This window comes from Saimiri boliviensis, chromosome 5 (genome assembly GCF_048565385.1).
Source record: "Saimiri boliviensis isolate mSaiBol1 chromosome 5, mSaiBol1.pri, whole genome shotgun sequence".
NCBI classification, from domain to species: domain Eukaryota; kingdom Metazoa; phylum Chordata; class Mammalia; order Primates; family Cebidae; genus Saimiri; species Saimiri boliviensis.
In genome coordinates, this window is record NC_133453.1 from 142906130 (window position 1) to 142920811 (window position 14682).

The 14682-nt window shown below is 36.5% G+C and overlaps 1 protein-coding gene across 8 annotated transcripts in view; it reads left to right on the forward strand.

Moving 5' to 3' along the window:
* The window catches only part of LRRC28 (leucine rich repeat containing 28), a 133938-nt gene that overhangs the window by 47326 nt on the left and 71930 nt on the right, over window positions 1-14682 (forward strand). The window contains exon 1 of one of the 8 annotated variants that reach the window (XM_039480058.2): window positions 7846-14203. The exons of the other annotated variants lie outside the window; for them this stretch is intronic. The gene's annotated coding sequence lies outside the window, so the exon portion shown is untranslated. Of the gene's footprint in view, window positions 1-7845; window positions 14204-14682 lie in introns of those variants that run through there. 8 annotated transcript variants of the gene reach the window in all.

A 14682-nucleotide genomic window follows, 5' to 3' on the forward strand; every position in this document is an offset into this window, starting at 1 on the left:
GACCGAAGATTCTAATCCAGTTCATTCATTTTTTAAAATGTAAAAGTTGTTACGTATAGAAAAGTTCTCAGATCAAAAGTGTGTACTCAATAAATTTACCCTGTTCCTCATCTCGTTTTTTGCCTTCCTTTATTCCTAACCTCTTAGAGTCCACACTCCATGAAGACTGGCTCATAGTTCCTCTGTCACTAGCCTTGCCTTTGTTTTCCTGACTTTCAACACTCATCTTATTTTTAAAGGGAAACTAAAGATCCTGTGATTGAAAATCTTGCTAAGGTGCAATATTCTATACCTGTTAACAGTAAAGACTTAATTATGTGTGACCTTGGTCACTGTGGATTCTATTCTGGATATGAGGGGAAGTCACTGGTGGATTTTGAGCAGAGGAGTAATATGATCTCATTTATGTTTAAAAGAATGACTCAGATAACTGTAAAGGAGGGGCCAGCAACAAAAACTGAGAGACAAGTTAGGAATCTGCCAAAATAACCCCGACAAGAAATGATGATGGCTTGCACTAGAGTGGCAGCAGAACTGTTGAAAAGAAGCAGTTGGGTTTTGGCTTATTTAGTGCTTTATAATTTTCCCAGTGTCTCACTCATTTTCTTTTACCAATCGGGCAAGTTTTATCCCTGATTATAAATAAGAAATCTCAAGGCTCTGAGAGGTTATGAACCCTACCCAAGGTGACTTAGTAAGGTAGAATTGAGACTTATATTAAGTCTTATGATTCTTAGTACAGTGTGTTTTTTTTCTAAGCTATTAACAGAAATACTTAGTCTTAAAAAAAAAAGTCTTTCAAATATTTTATATGATTGAGGAAAGTAAAATCATGTACTAGTGACAGAGCATAGTGGCTCACACCTATAATCCCAGCGCTTTGGGAGGCCGAGGTGGGAGGATCGCTTAAGCTAGGAATTCAAGACCAGCCTGGGCAACATAATAAGACCCTGTCTCTACAAAAGATAAAAATAAAAAACTTAGGCATGGTGGCACGTGCCTGTAGTCCCAGCTGTTTGGGAGGCTGAGGTGGGATTGCTTGAGTCTAGAAATGTGAGGTTGCAGTGACCTATGAATGCTTCACTGCACTTCAGCCTGGGCAATAGAGTAGGACCCTGTCTCCAAAAAAAAAAAAAATCATGTACTAGCTTTTAGTATTATTTATATATCGTTACGTAACAAATTACCACAAACTTAGTGACATAAAACAACACACATTTATTATCTCAGTTTCTATGGATTGGTAGTCTAAGCACAGCTTAGCTAATCTGCCTTAGGGTCTCAGAAAGCTGCAGTCAAGGTTGGGTTGGCCAGAGCTGCTGTCTCATCTGAGGCTCAACTGCAGACTAATAAAGAAATTTGTGGTTGTTTTTGCTATCTCAGAGAAAGAATTAATTCTGCTTAGGAATAGTGCCCTTGTCTTTTCTTCTATAGTATCACTCTCTTCTCACCTCAGTTTTGGATATATAAACGTAGCGCTTGGAGTATAAATACTTGTTTATTCCATTCTGTAAGAACCTGGAATACAGACTGTATGTTTGTGGGTGTTATCCTCATTTTGCTGCCATGAGTAAATATACTAATTAGGCTTGTTAGTGGTTATTTTTAATTTAGTTTCTTAATTGTGCTTTTGCTGTAAGTCCACTCTCAGGGTGATATTTTGCATGTTTTTTGGCTGACGAATTAAGAAAATTTGTGGAATGAACACCTGGGTTCAAAAAACAGAGTGTCATCTGAATCTCCACTCCTGAAGCCTCTCCGAATTCTACTCCAGCTTAGTTGATTGTTAGGAACTAGTCTTTATTTGTATGGGTGACATATAACTGAGGGAAGATGTCTTTTCAAAGCTTTTGGGTACTCTGTTCTACAATTTCTTTTCTCAAGACTTCTGCTTATAGAATTGGAAGACTAGATAATTCAGACCAACCCTCTCTTGAGGACAGCTCGGGGTGGGGAGTCTGGGGGAATCTGTTTGGAAGGCACTGGTGAGCTAATAAGGTGGTGAAGAACTCCAAGCCAAAGAGATTGAAGCCTTTAAAAACCATTTTCCACTAAAATGAACCGGGTTGCTGAGTTTGAGGCACAACTTGTAGAAGATGCACCCTCGGGACATCTGTGCCAGAAAACAGAATCAGTCAGAGGCTACTAAGGGGTGGACTTTTCAACCATAAAAAGCAGTGATTGAAATGTATTGAAACATATCAGGTATAGAAACATCTATGAGTTTGTAATGGTACTCTTGAAAACTTACTGATAAACTCTGGAGGTTGTTATGGTACCAACTTGTTCTTCAAAATTTAAAGGGAAAGAATCAAACATTTTTCTGCCTTTTTTAAGCAACTATATTTGAGGGTAACTGAATATTTGAAGAAGGGAGAGTTTTCCTACATGGAATAATTATAGTTAATACATATAGAAGGAATAATGGAATTTTAAAAACCAGCATTTGTAATTTCTAATGAAACATCTTGGCAAAATCATTAGTAGCTTCCTGATAGGTAAAAGTTGATAGGAAGCTTTGTATTGAATGGATCAGGCTGATAACACTAGAATTTACTAGTTTATCTTAACTTCACTAAAAATGAGACAAGCAGACATTATGTCCTACTACCCAGTGTGAAGAAATTGGAAGTGTATAGCCCTCTCCTTATAATGTCATCGTGCCAAAGAAAAGTGAACAAGGGATAACTGAGTATTTTTAATGACACAATGAAGGCACAATAAACCAAATTCGGGATGTTGAAATTTCTGTAAGACAAAAATCCATGAAAGACATGAAAATGAAGAAGGGAGAGGGAGAACTGTTATAAATTAAAAGAGCTTTAAGAGTTGTATCCTTCTGTTTCTTCAAGTCATATATGGTGGCCAGGCCAACACCATACTCTTCTGTAAGGTATTTCACACAGCACTACTGTCCAGTTTCTCCAACTGCTTGACTTTCTGTGCTGTAGATAAACACAAATACTTCCTATTTTTCTTATCATTGTTACCCACAGAGGTATTTGCAGGCCTTTTTTGACATTTTCAGCAATATCTTTACACCACAAAGCAGAGAATAAACAAAAAACCGCAGTGAGTAATGCACGTAGGTCTTGGCCCCATGTGGGGCACAGTGGGGAACCTACAGTTGGTGTCCTTAGCCTGCACACATGCCATTTCACTACCCTTTGTTGGTTTGCTTGTGTGGGGCCATCTGTGCATGCACAGAAAAGATATATTTCAGCTGAAGAGGACTGGGAGGGTCTTTCCTCTCTTGGAGACATGGAATAAACTGTGTGTTGTGTACTTGCGTTTTGCTGCAACCTGTCATGTGAGGTCAGGTGTATAATTTTCCACTTGTGGCATCATGCTGAGTAGCTTTGTAGTGTTTCACATTTCAGGTTAAATACTTCTTTCGTTGCTTTACATGAATTTGATATGTTGTCTCTTTGTTCTCATTCATTTCAAAGATATTTTCTAATTTTCTTCACAATTTCTTCTTTATCCATGAGTTGTTTACAAGTGTATTGTTCAGTTTCCAAGTGTTTGGACATTTCTCAAGTTTCTTCCTGTTGTTGATTTTCAATTTAATTCTGTTGTTGTCAGATTATATTCTTGTATGTTTTCAGTGTTAAAAAGGAAATTTAGTAGGACTTGTTTTATATCCTAACATTTGGCAAACTGTGACACACAGGCCCAACCTGGCCAGTGGCCTTTTTGTGGTGGTTGTTAATTGCCTGCAAGTTCAGAATGATTTAGAAATTTTAAAGAGTACTTTAAAAAACCAAGAACAGGCCGGGCGCGGTGGCTCAAGCCTGTAATCCCAGCACTTTGGGAGGCCGAGGCGGGTGGATCACAAGGTTGAGAGATCGAGACCATCCTGGTCAACATGGTGAAACCCCGTCTCTACTAAAAGTGCAAAAAAAAAAAAATTAGCTGGGCATGGTGGCACGTGCCTGTAATCCCAGCTACTCAGGAGGCTGAGGCAGGAGAATTGCCTGACCCCAGGAGGCGGAGGTTGCGGTGAGCCGAGATCGCGCCATTGCACTCCAGCCTGGGTAACAAGGGCGAAACTCCATCTCAAAAAAAAAAAACCAAGAACATGCAGCAGAATCTGTACATGGCCTGGAAAGCCTGAAGTATTTACCATCTGGCCCTTTACTAGAAAAATTTACCAACCTCAGCTCTAGAACATGATCTATCTGATACGGTAAATGTATGTGAAATATAAAAGGCTGAATATATGTATATTTTAATTTCTTTTTAAAAAAACTTAAAGATTGTTTAAAGCAATAGTCATAACAATGAGAAAAGTGGAAACAGAGCTATATTGGAGCAAAGTTACTGTGTTTTCCCAGAATTAAGCCAGTATCAACCTGAAATATATTGTGATTAATATGTATTGTGATTTCTAGAACAATCACTAAAAAAGAAAAATCAAGAAGTATAGCTAAAAAATGAATAAAGAAAATTAAAACAATACACAAATATTTCTACAGCCCGTCATGATTACTTAATGATGGGAATATATTCTAAGAAGTGTGTTGTTAGGTGATTTTGCTGTGTGAACATTATGAAGCGCACTTAAACAAACCTAGTTAGTGTAGCCTACTACACACCTAAGCCATATGGTATAACTTACTGCTCCTGGGCTACAAACCTGTGCAGCATGGTACTATACTGAATACTGTAGGCAATTACAACACAATGTGACTTTTTTCAAAAAAAAACTGAGTCAGTAACACACACATTAGTGTAGACCTACGCAGGGTCAAGGTAATCAATATCACTGTCTTCCACCTCAAATCTTATCCCACCAGAAGGTCTTCAGGGACAGTAGCATGCATGGAGCTGTCGTTGCCTTTTCCTGGACTGTCTGCTGAAAGACCTGCCCGAGGCTGTTTTACAGTTAATTTTTTTAATAACTAGAAGGAGTACACTCTAACAATAAAAAGTATAGTATAATTAATAAACCAGTAACAGAGTTATTATCAGTCATTATGTACTGTATTTGTATGTACTGTTCTTTATATGACTGACAGCATAGTAGGTTTATTACAATGGCTACAGCTCTCATTATATGATAGGAGTTTTTTAGCTTCATTATAATCGTCTGGGACCACTGTCTCATCTGTGGTCTGTTGTTGACCAAAACGTAGTTATGCAGTTCATGACTGTATGAGATAAAAAATAGTAATGGAAAAACAGAGACACAAAAAGACATGAGACGTAATTTTAAAAATAGCAGAATTACAAATGTGAATATAACAACGTCAGTAATTACATTAAATGTGACTAGTCTAAACACTACAATCAAAAGGCAGAAGTTTTCCAACTTGATAATAAAGTAAGACCCAAACTATATTTTGTCAGAAGAGATAGAATTTAGGATCAAGGGCACAAATAAGGCCAAAATAAAAAGAAGGAAGAAGATAACACCATTAAAACAGGAAACAATAGCTGTTTAATAACAGCTGCTATTTTTAATAACAGACACAATACACTTTAAGACAAGAAATATTGGAATAAGCAGGGACAATTTATAATGATAAAAGGATCAGTATATCAGGAAGATACAACAATTCTAAATGTAGGTGCACTTACCAAAAGAGGCCTAGAATACATGAAGCAGAAAATGACAGAATTGAAAGAGGAAATAACTCAATTATGTTGAAGATTTTGATAATCCTCTCTTGGCATCTGAGAACAATTAAAAATACAGAAAACTTGAACAAATTTGTTGACTAACTTGAACTAAGGTAACTCTTCACTCAACAGGAGCAGAATGCATATTCTTTTGCAGCAAACAGAACATTCTTCAGGATAGATCATATGCCAGGCCATAAAGCAAGTTGTAATAAATTCAAAAGAACTTGATTCCTTCCGTTATTTTGAATTGCCATCTGATAATCATTTTCTTTCAGCCCTTTTAATATTTCTTATAGGGCAGGTTTGCTAGCAATTTTATCATTTCTTATTTATCTGAGAATGCCTTTATTTTGAATTTATCATTGAAGGATAGTTGTCCTGTATGTAGAATTCTTGGTTGACACATTTTTTTTTTCTTACAGAGTTTGCCACTTTTAGGTGACAAAGCTGTGGGATTTTATCCCCTACCTCAAATTGAGGGTGCTCTCTCTGGTAGCCAAGCTTTTGGTTTCCTTAGCCCTGTTTTGATAAACTATTCTTGTAGACTGAGGGGTAGGATGGGATAGGAGCCATCCCAACCAAGAAATGCTACAGACTTTCACTGTTCTTGAATCAAGGTTTTCTAGAACAAACACTACTGAATGTTTGCCTTTGGTTGATTTCTAAAGTCCTGAAATCGTGTGTTTTTCACAGTTTTATTCAGTGTTACGCTTATTTTTGGTGGAGAAACTTCACTGTGTTTTCCACACTCCCTAAGGCTGCTATTCTTTCAAAATATTCTCAAGCCATTTATTTAATTAACTATTTAAAAATATTGGCCAGGTGCAGCGGCTCGTCTTTGTAATCCTAGCACTCTGAGAGGCTGAGACAGGCAGATCTCTTGAATCTAGGAGTTGGAAATTAACCTGGGAAGCATGATGAAACCCTGTGTCTACAAAAAACTAGCCAGGAATGGGGACACATGTCTATAGTCTCAGCTGCTTGGGAGGCTGAGGTGGGAGGATCACTTAAACCTGGGAGATTGAGTTGTGATCACACTACTGCACTGCAGCCTGAGTGACAGAGTGAGAGCTTGTCTCTAAATAAATAAATTTTTAAAAAATATAAGGAGCAAATAGAGCTGTGGAATCCATATTTTTGTTATAAATTTATAACACTTCTATCATCTCTAATTCTGTGGCACTTCTTCTAAAGTTATTGTATAAGTTCCCATGTTCACAGTTATTGGCAAAAACATTGAGAATATGTTTTTATGTTCTTTTGTTTACCAAGATGGTATTCGTCCAGGTATGTAAACTGATTTAAAGTGTATGAAAACCTTCTTACCCCTTCATCTAACCTGGGTTTTAAGTATCTCTATAAGATGTTTGATCATCAGTCTCTCTAGTGGAAAAAGTAGCCTTTAACTTGTCATTTTAGCTAATTATTCTTATTACAAGCATACATTTAGAAATCTTTCTGGTATTGCGTTTTTTTGATGTGTGGCTCATGCAGGACAATCGAATTTATGTCATTCTTGCAGATTCATATAGTCAAAGACAAATGTAAATCTTTGGTTAGGGAAAGTTTTTTTAAAGCTGAGAGTCTAAAGTTATAATAATCAGAGCTTCATAAATGTTGCATGTACACAAGTATTCCAGTGATCACAAGTATTAGATTAGGATTTAGTATCCCATTTTAATTTCTTTTCCCTTGAGGAGAGTCCAAAATAATTTCTTTTTATCCTATATAAAAGGAAAAAGAAGATTAGAACTATTAAAAATGTTTATGCCTTTCTGATGGAGCACCTAGGGAAAATGTGCCTTAAAATGTCGATGACCAACCATTTCTAAAGTTTCTTTACATGTTCTGTGAAAAAGTGTGTGGTGGCCAAATGGATGGCAACCTGCTGGTGAATCACAATTAAGTGAGTTTCCTGACTCAATAATGTTCTGTGATATGCTGATGTGTATTGTGATAAACACTATAGCACATTGTTTTTCCTAAACTTACTAGACCATTGGAACATTGCTCCTAACGGGTGTTCCTGTGAACACAGTTGGACTAACCACTACTTGAGATGTGTGTTCCATAAGGTCAGTAGTAAATATTATTACAGACATTTGGTTTTTCTTAAAGTTAATTTAAAAATTAAATGTCAGCTCTCTTTTAGTTCTTTTTTTAAAAGTTGCTTTTTGGGGTGTTGTTTGAAATAATTTCTGTATTTGCTAACCTGCCAGTTCAAATAGGAGAATAGAACATAAAATTAATTTGGAAAATGTTAATATTCCTGGAAATTTTATTTGCAACTAAAGCATTTCTGAAAAAAAAAAAAAAAAAAAAAAAAAACCAACTTATAAAACACACGTCATCTCTGCACCATTGAACTGTTTGCTGTTCTCTATAAACATACAAGTTTTATTGTTCTTTTCCACTGTTCTGTTACTTCCTGTTACTGAGGAGCATTTAAAACTTTGTTAATGCAGTATACAGCAAAAGATTTATAGAGCACAATAAAAGATTTTGGATTCTGGTATGTGTTGACTGGCTCGCAGCAAAGCAGTAGTCCTCTTTGTAGTATTTTTGGAAAGATTGGGAAATAAATAGAAATCCAAAGAAAATATGTTTTTGTGTGTTCTCACTAGAACCATCATGTAACTTTATAATACTTGTATTTGACAGAAACTGTGAAATATGAGATTTAAAATTTTTTTATGACAGAACTTGTGAGACCCTCAGCAATATAGATTTGCAAAAAAGCATTATATATACACATTTATTAAATTTTTGTGTTCTGTTGCATTGTATTTCAGTGAATCAGAATATCAATAGGTAACCCAGATTTTTAGAATTTTAATCACAGATTTCGGTGTGATAATTCTTAGCTAAAGTAAATACAACTAAGAAATAAAAATATTACAGGTGTTTAGAATTGCTGTATTTCTTGTTCTAAGGAATCCCAAAGTGTGTGAGGAGGCACCATTAAATAATTAATTTTTATTATAGAAGTAGTACATGGGCATAGAAATAAAAATTTAAACAGCATAGGAAATTTTGAAATGAAAAGGTAACATCTTTATGTGCCACATTTCATTTCTACCCTTGATATTAATCATTTTTGAATCATTTTTTCACTCTGTAAGTGGTTATCTCAGAACTCTAAACAAGAGCAGTAAATGTAGAGACTTTGCTTTTATATTAAGATTAATAACGAATACATGCATATTCAGAAATCTCTAATGCAACTTTTCCATGTGTGAGAAGTAGAAAAGTTCCTTTTTAAAGTGTCTTTTCTTGTTTAAAGAATCAGTGAGTTAATAACGTTGTTAATCCCTATTCTGTGTAGCAGTTAGACATGCCATGCTTACAGGCACATAGTACACTCTGTATCCTTGTACTTTAACCAGGATATCTGTGCTTGATGTGCTCACAGGCATGTCCCAGCTCTCCATTGCTTTTACCTGTTCAGAAAAGTTTTAAATTGTTAGCCATTTGGGTTTCAGTTTAGATTGTGAGGTCTGGCTCCAGCCAATGGAGATCAGACATAGCAGTAAGGAGGACCCCAAATGAGTAAGGGATAAATTTGTGTGTTTTTCTTTGTTCATTGCACTCTAGTGGCAAGATGGCTAGTGAGAGTACCCATCCTGCAGTCCAGGAAGTAAAAATTGTGTTGCTGAAATATCCTTTGTCTCAGTGCTAATTTTTCTTTGCAGCACTGAGCATCTATTTCCAAAATCATGTAAATTATGATGTGAGTTTCTTATTGTTTCTTAAAAAGGCTATATATTAATATTTAAAAATCAGAATTATATACTGAATTTTATATGTAATTCTTTTAATTAATGGAGAGGTGTTTTTTTTTTTTAACCTAATTTATGTGTTGTGCATAGTGTGTTTTTCCAGTGATTTCTAAGTGTTCTCTCAGTGGAGGTCATCAATGACTTTCTATTTTACCTGGCAGTTTTTTTATGGGAATTTCAAATAAATTAACTGGAATGAATCCGTTTGATAATTTGAAATATATGTACACTAAAATGTTTTCCTTTAAAATTTCTTCTTGTTTTGAATTTAGAAAGTGAGATGAAAGCAGTCATCATTATGTCATTCTTTCTAGTGAGTAAAATAGAGATTGCTTTTACTTATTCTGTGAAAAGTAATAAAGTTAAAAAATAAATTTTTATTCTGGACTATGATGCTGTGGTATTTCTTGAGGCAATGATTATAATAGTTTTATACCAACAATAGACACCTAGTGGCCTCATTCAGGTCAAAGCCTAAAAACCCCATTGTGCTAACTCAGTAAAGAGAAAAAAACCTACCTAGAAGAAGTCTGTAAAATTGTCCGTCCTTAAAATAAAACATAAAATAAAAATCTGCCTATGTGATCTCCATGAATCTTGAAGAATGAGGACAATAAAGGATTTTTCCAAATAGAAATCCATGTACAGACACAAAGTGATAACAAAGATGCTAAGTTTTAGAATAAATGTTTTTAAAAATCAAAGACAGTGTATCTGAAAAAGAGATAAATGCTATTTCTCTCTAGCAGTTGGTCATAATTGTAACTTAGCAAGAATACTTTAATGACTAGCTGCTTAGGTACCCAGTGAACACCTGGGAAATAACTTATTTGGAAGAATGCTGAATGAAATTCTAGTCCATAATTTAGTCACACACAAAGCACCAGGTAAAATGTCAAAACAATGTGATTTTTTTTTTTCAGTACTGTCTTTAACATTTAAAAATTTCTACTGGGAATTAATTGGCAAGCTTGACACTTAGACATAAATATTTGAATCAAATTCGTTTTTCCTATATTTCTCAAATGTCATATGTTTGGGAGCATTTTATTGATTGATTGATTGATTTGAGACAGAGCCAGCCTGGAGTACAGTGGCATGATCTTGGCTCACTGCAACCCCTGCCTCCTGGGTTCAAGTGATTCTCCATCCCAGCATCCCAAGTAGCTGGGACTACAGGTCCCCCCACCATGCCTGGCTAATTTTTTTTTGTATTTTTTAGTGGAGACAGGGTTTCACCATGTTGGCCAGTCTGGTCTTGAACTCCTAACCTCAGGTGATCGCCTGCCTCAGCCTCCCAAAGTACTGGGATTACAGGTGTGAGCCACTGTGCCTGGCTGGGAGCATTTTATTTTAAAGCTCCCAAGTAATATTTAATTATCAGTTGTTCCCCCCCCCCCCCCACCCCGAGACAAAGCCTTGGTCTGTTATCCAGGCTGGAGTGCAGTAGCGTGATCTTGATTCACTGCAGCCTCCACCTCCTGGGTTCAAACAGTTCTCCTGCCTCAGCCTCTCAAGTAGCTGGGATTACAGGTACCCGCCACCACACCCATCTAATTTTTGTATTTTTAGTACAGGCAGGGTTTTACCATGTTGGGCAGGCTGGTCTGGAACTCCTGACCTTGTGATTCGCCTGCCTTAGCCTCCTAGAGTGTTGGGATTAAAGGAGTAAGCCATGGCACCTGACCAATTATTTTTTATAAATACAATAGATATTCTGTTAAGAGGGCTTTTTAATTGCTAATTTAGTTTTTCTAACTTTAAGTTCTTCTCATATATTGCTTATATTAGGCAAATGCATAATTAATAGATTTTCTCAGTGTGCTTCCTGGTATTGTTAACTTTAAATTGTGGTCATTTGTTACTAAATATAACCTGCCACACGTTCAAAAGTTATGAATATATAGCAAGCCCTTTATAATATGGACAGTTGTGTCCTTTACAGGCAGACCGTAAGTAATGTATTACTAAGGGTTATAAAAGTGTTAATCATGACTTCATATTTAAATTTGTAGACCATTACTCTTTAAAACCAAAATAACTGCTGGATAGGTTCCAAAGCAAGTCTCCCAACACCTGGTCAACTCCTGGTGCCTTTGAAGCATGTTATGTACTTGGAATTATAGGAGGGAACACATGCTAGTAAGCATGCAGCTATAATGGAGTGTGATAAGAGCATGAGAGGCCGGGCGCTGTGGCTCACACCTGTAAGCCCAGCACTTTGGGAGGCCAAGATGGGAGGATCACGAGGTCAAGAGATCGAGATCATCCTGGCCAACATGGTGATACCCCATCTCTACTAAAAATACCAGTGTTAGCTGGGCATGGTAGTGTTCCTGCAGTCCCACCAGCTACTTGGGAGGCTGAGGCAGAAGAATCACTGGAATCCATGAGGTGGAGGTTGCAGTGAGCCAAGATCATGCCACTGCACTCTGGCCTAGGCAACAGAGGGAGACTCTGTGTCCAAAAAGAAAGCATAGGAGAAATCTGCTGGTGCTGTTTGAGCCCTGCCAGCAGTCACTCCCTCAGACTTAATGGATCATATGTGAACCCAAATCAAACTATTTCTGGCTCATTAAACAGACCAGGGAAGGCATAGATTTGGTTTTGCCAAACTGTGTGGATCTGGTTGTACCTTCCCAAATGTGAAAATGGTATAATAGGTTAAACGAATATACCCAGATTCCAAATTTATAAAGTCAGATCATTGTTAATTCCTTCAGATTAATCTTGTAGATCTATTTATTCCAACAAGACTTTGTGATTTTAAGTTTAAATAAGATCTAATCAAGTTTCTAAATAATTCCAAAAACAAAAGAACGTCATTCTTATAAGCATGCCTCTGTGCTGTTGTTGAATATGTTCAGGTGGATCCCAGTGTTGTTTAAACATTAAAAAAAATACTTGTTTTGGACTTGCCTTCAGAGTTTCAGGCATGTTCTTCTCAATATAATTGGTGGTGTCATATCCTTATTGTTTTGGGGATGGATTTGATTCCTAGAATCCATGAAAAATATTTATATCAATATCTTAAGGGAATTTCAAAACAGAAATTTCAAAAATATTAATGAACACATATCATTGGATTGGTTTTGCTGACTTACAATCTTGAAGAGCAATATTTATTTGCTTACATGACTTCTGACATGCCTGCTGAAAATTCAGTTAAGTTATTTTATAGTCAACTCTAAGTTATGCACGTTATATTTATTTCTGTAAAACTGTGTCAGCTATATAGCAGATCACACATGCAGATTTGAAAATGCATAACAGACTGGGGCTATTTAGCTGTGGGCAGCTGGTCTTCTGTCAGTAATGTCTTAGAGAATACTCCCATCACTTGCATTCACAGAGATAATGATAAGACATTAAGGAAAACTTAAATTATGTTAAATGTGCAGCAAACCTCTGACAGTCTTGGATTTCACTCCCCCACCCCCAAGGATTTGTGAGTTTCCTCAAAAGTCTACAACTGTTGTAATTTTGCTAAGCAACAAATCTGAATCAGAAGTGTGAGGTTTGTATGCAGCTGCAAGTCTGGTCTGCGGTCACTGAACAAGTGAGGCAGTTTAAGGAATACATTAATTAAGTCAAAAAATATTTACTGTGCACCTACCATGTGCTGGACTCTGCTAGGTGCTAGGAATATAGGGAATATAGCAGCAAATAAAGTCAAAGTCTCTGTTGTTTTGAAATTTATTTTCTAGTGGAAGGTAACACACTGTCGTTTGACATGTAAATAAATGAGTAAGTAATTAAATAAGTAAATGCAGGGAGGGCAATAAATAGGATGCTACAGTTGAGAAATAGAGAATATGCTTAAAGTCAGGGAAGGCCCCTGTGAAAATGTGATAGTGACATTCTGAAAGACAAGAAAGAGTCTACAGTTTGAAGAGTTGGGAAAGAGCATTCCTGACAGTCATAACAGATTCAAAGGCTCTGAGGGAAGAGATAACTTGACTTTTTATTGGGCCAGAGGACAAGGTAATTAGATTATAGTGAGGTAGGGGAGAGAGGTGGGCCAGGGCTGATCTGGTACGATGTTACTAGTAAGATGGTGTTAGAGATTTTATTGATGTGTAGTGGAAAGCTAGCGCAGAGTTTGGGGCAGAGAAGGACCATGATCTGACTTACATGTTAATATCACTTTGGCTTCTGTGAAGAAAACCGACGGGAGGGGGTGAGAATAAAAGCAAGAAGACCAGGGGAGGGTTGTTGGATGAGTTCACTCAAGAGATGGTAATAGGGTGAACTTGGTGTCAACAGTGGAGGTGGAGAGAGTAACAAGATCCCGTATGTATTTTGGATTGTGGCCTCTTGTGGGGCACTCGCCTACCTTTGTAGGTTACAGTGGTGTTCTTAGATTTGGTCATTACCTCGTTCATAAAATATCAATAAATTAAGGCTGTATTCTTTGCTTTTTTAAATTAAAAAAAAAGATTTAAAGGTTTTACAAGGTAAACTTTTCTTACCTGGAAAGTTATCTTCAGACCTCTATTAAGGTCCAGATAACATTTTACAGTATGTTAATCACATTCTAGTTTATTCTTTCAGCAAAGAGATAATGGTGCCTCCTGTGTTCCAGGCACAAAGCTAAGGCATGTTATTGCAAAGTTGGGCAAGACAGTCCCTGCCCTTTAAAAAGGTCGTGTCCTGAGGCAAAGCAAGCAAGAGCCAAATAAATAGCTAAGTTATTATTCAACTTTGTAAAAAGAAGCAAGCTACCGAGTTAGCTTGGGTGGACAGTGGCTAATGGAGGCTTTGACCGCTTTGTTGATGCTGCTCATTTTTCTGTGGTATTTATGTATTTTATTTAATTTCTGTTCTTTTCTATTATCTAGTAATTTCTCACAATGTCTGGTCCATGATGACTGCCAGTATTTTTTTTTTACTGCTTTTCTAGATTCTCTTTCCTACCTTTAAAAAAAAAGTACACTCAGAAACATCTCAGAAGTATCAAAGTTTATTTGTATTATTAAGCATAATTTACCACAATCTGATTTTGGCTCCGTGGTCTGTGAGCATGATTCAGCCCACATGTAGAGACCAGGTTCTTTCTAGATAGGCTGCTTATTTGCAGTGACCAGTCTGGATTTAAAAATACAAGTACAATAATTCAGTGTTAAAGTACTTAATTCTTATATCAGAGAATCAGGTTAAACTTCTTAAGAAGATATGAATTCTGCTTTTTAAAAAATGACTTTAGAGTATATCTAGGATTTGATCCCAGTTGTAACAAGGAATGTCTAACAGGTTACGTTGTTTGATAATAGCA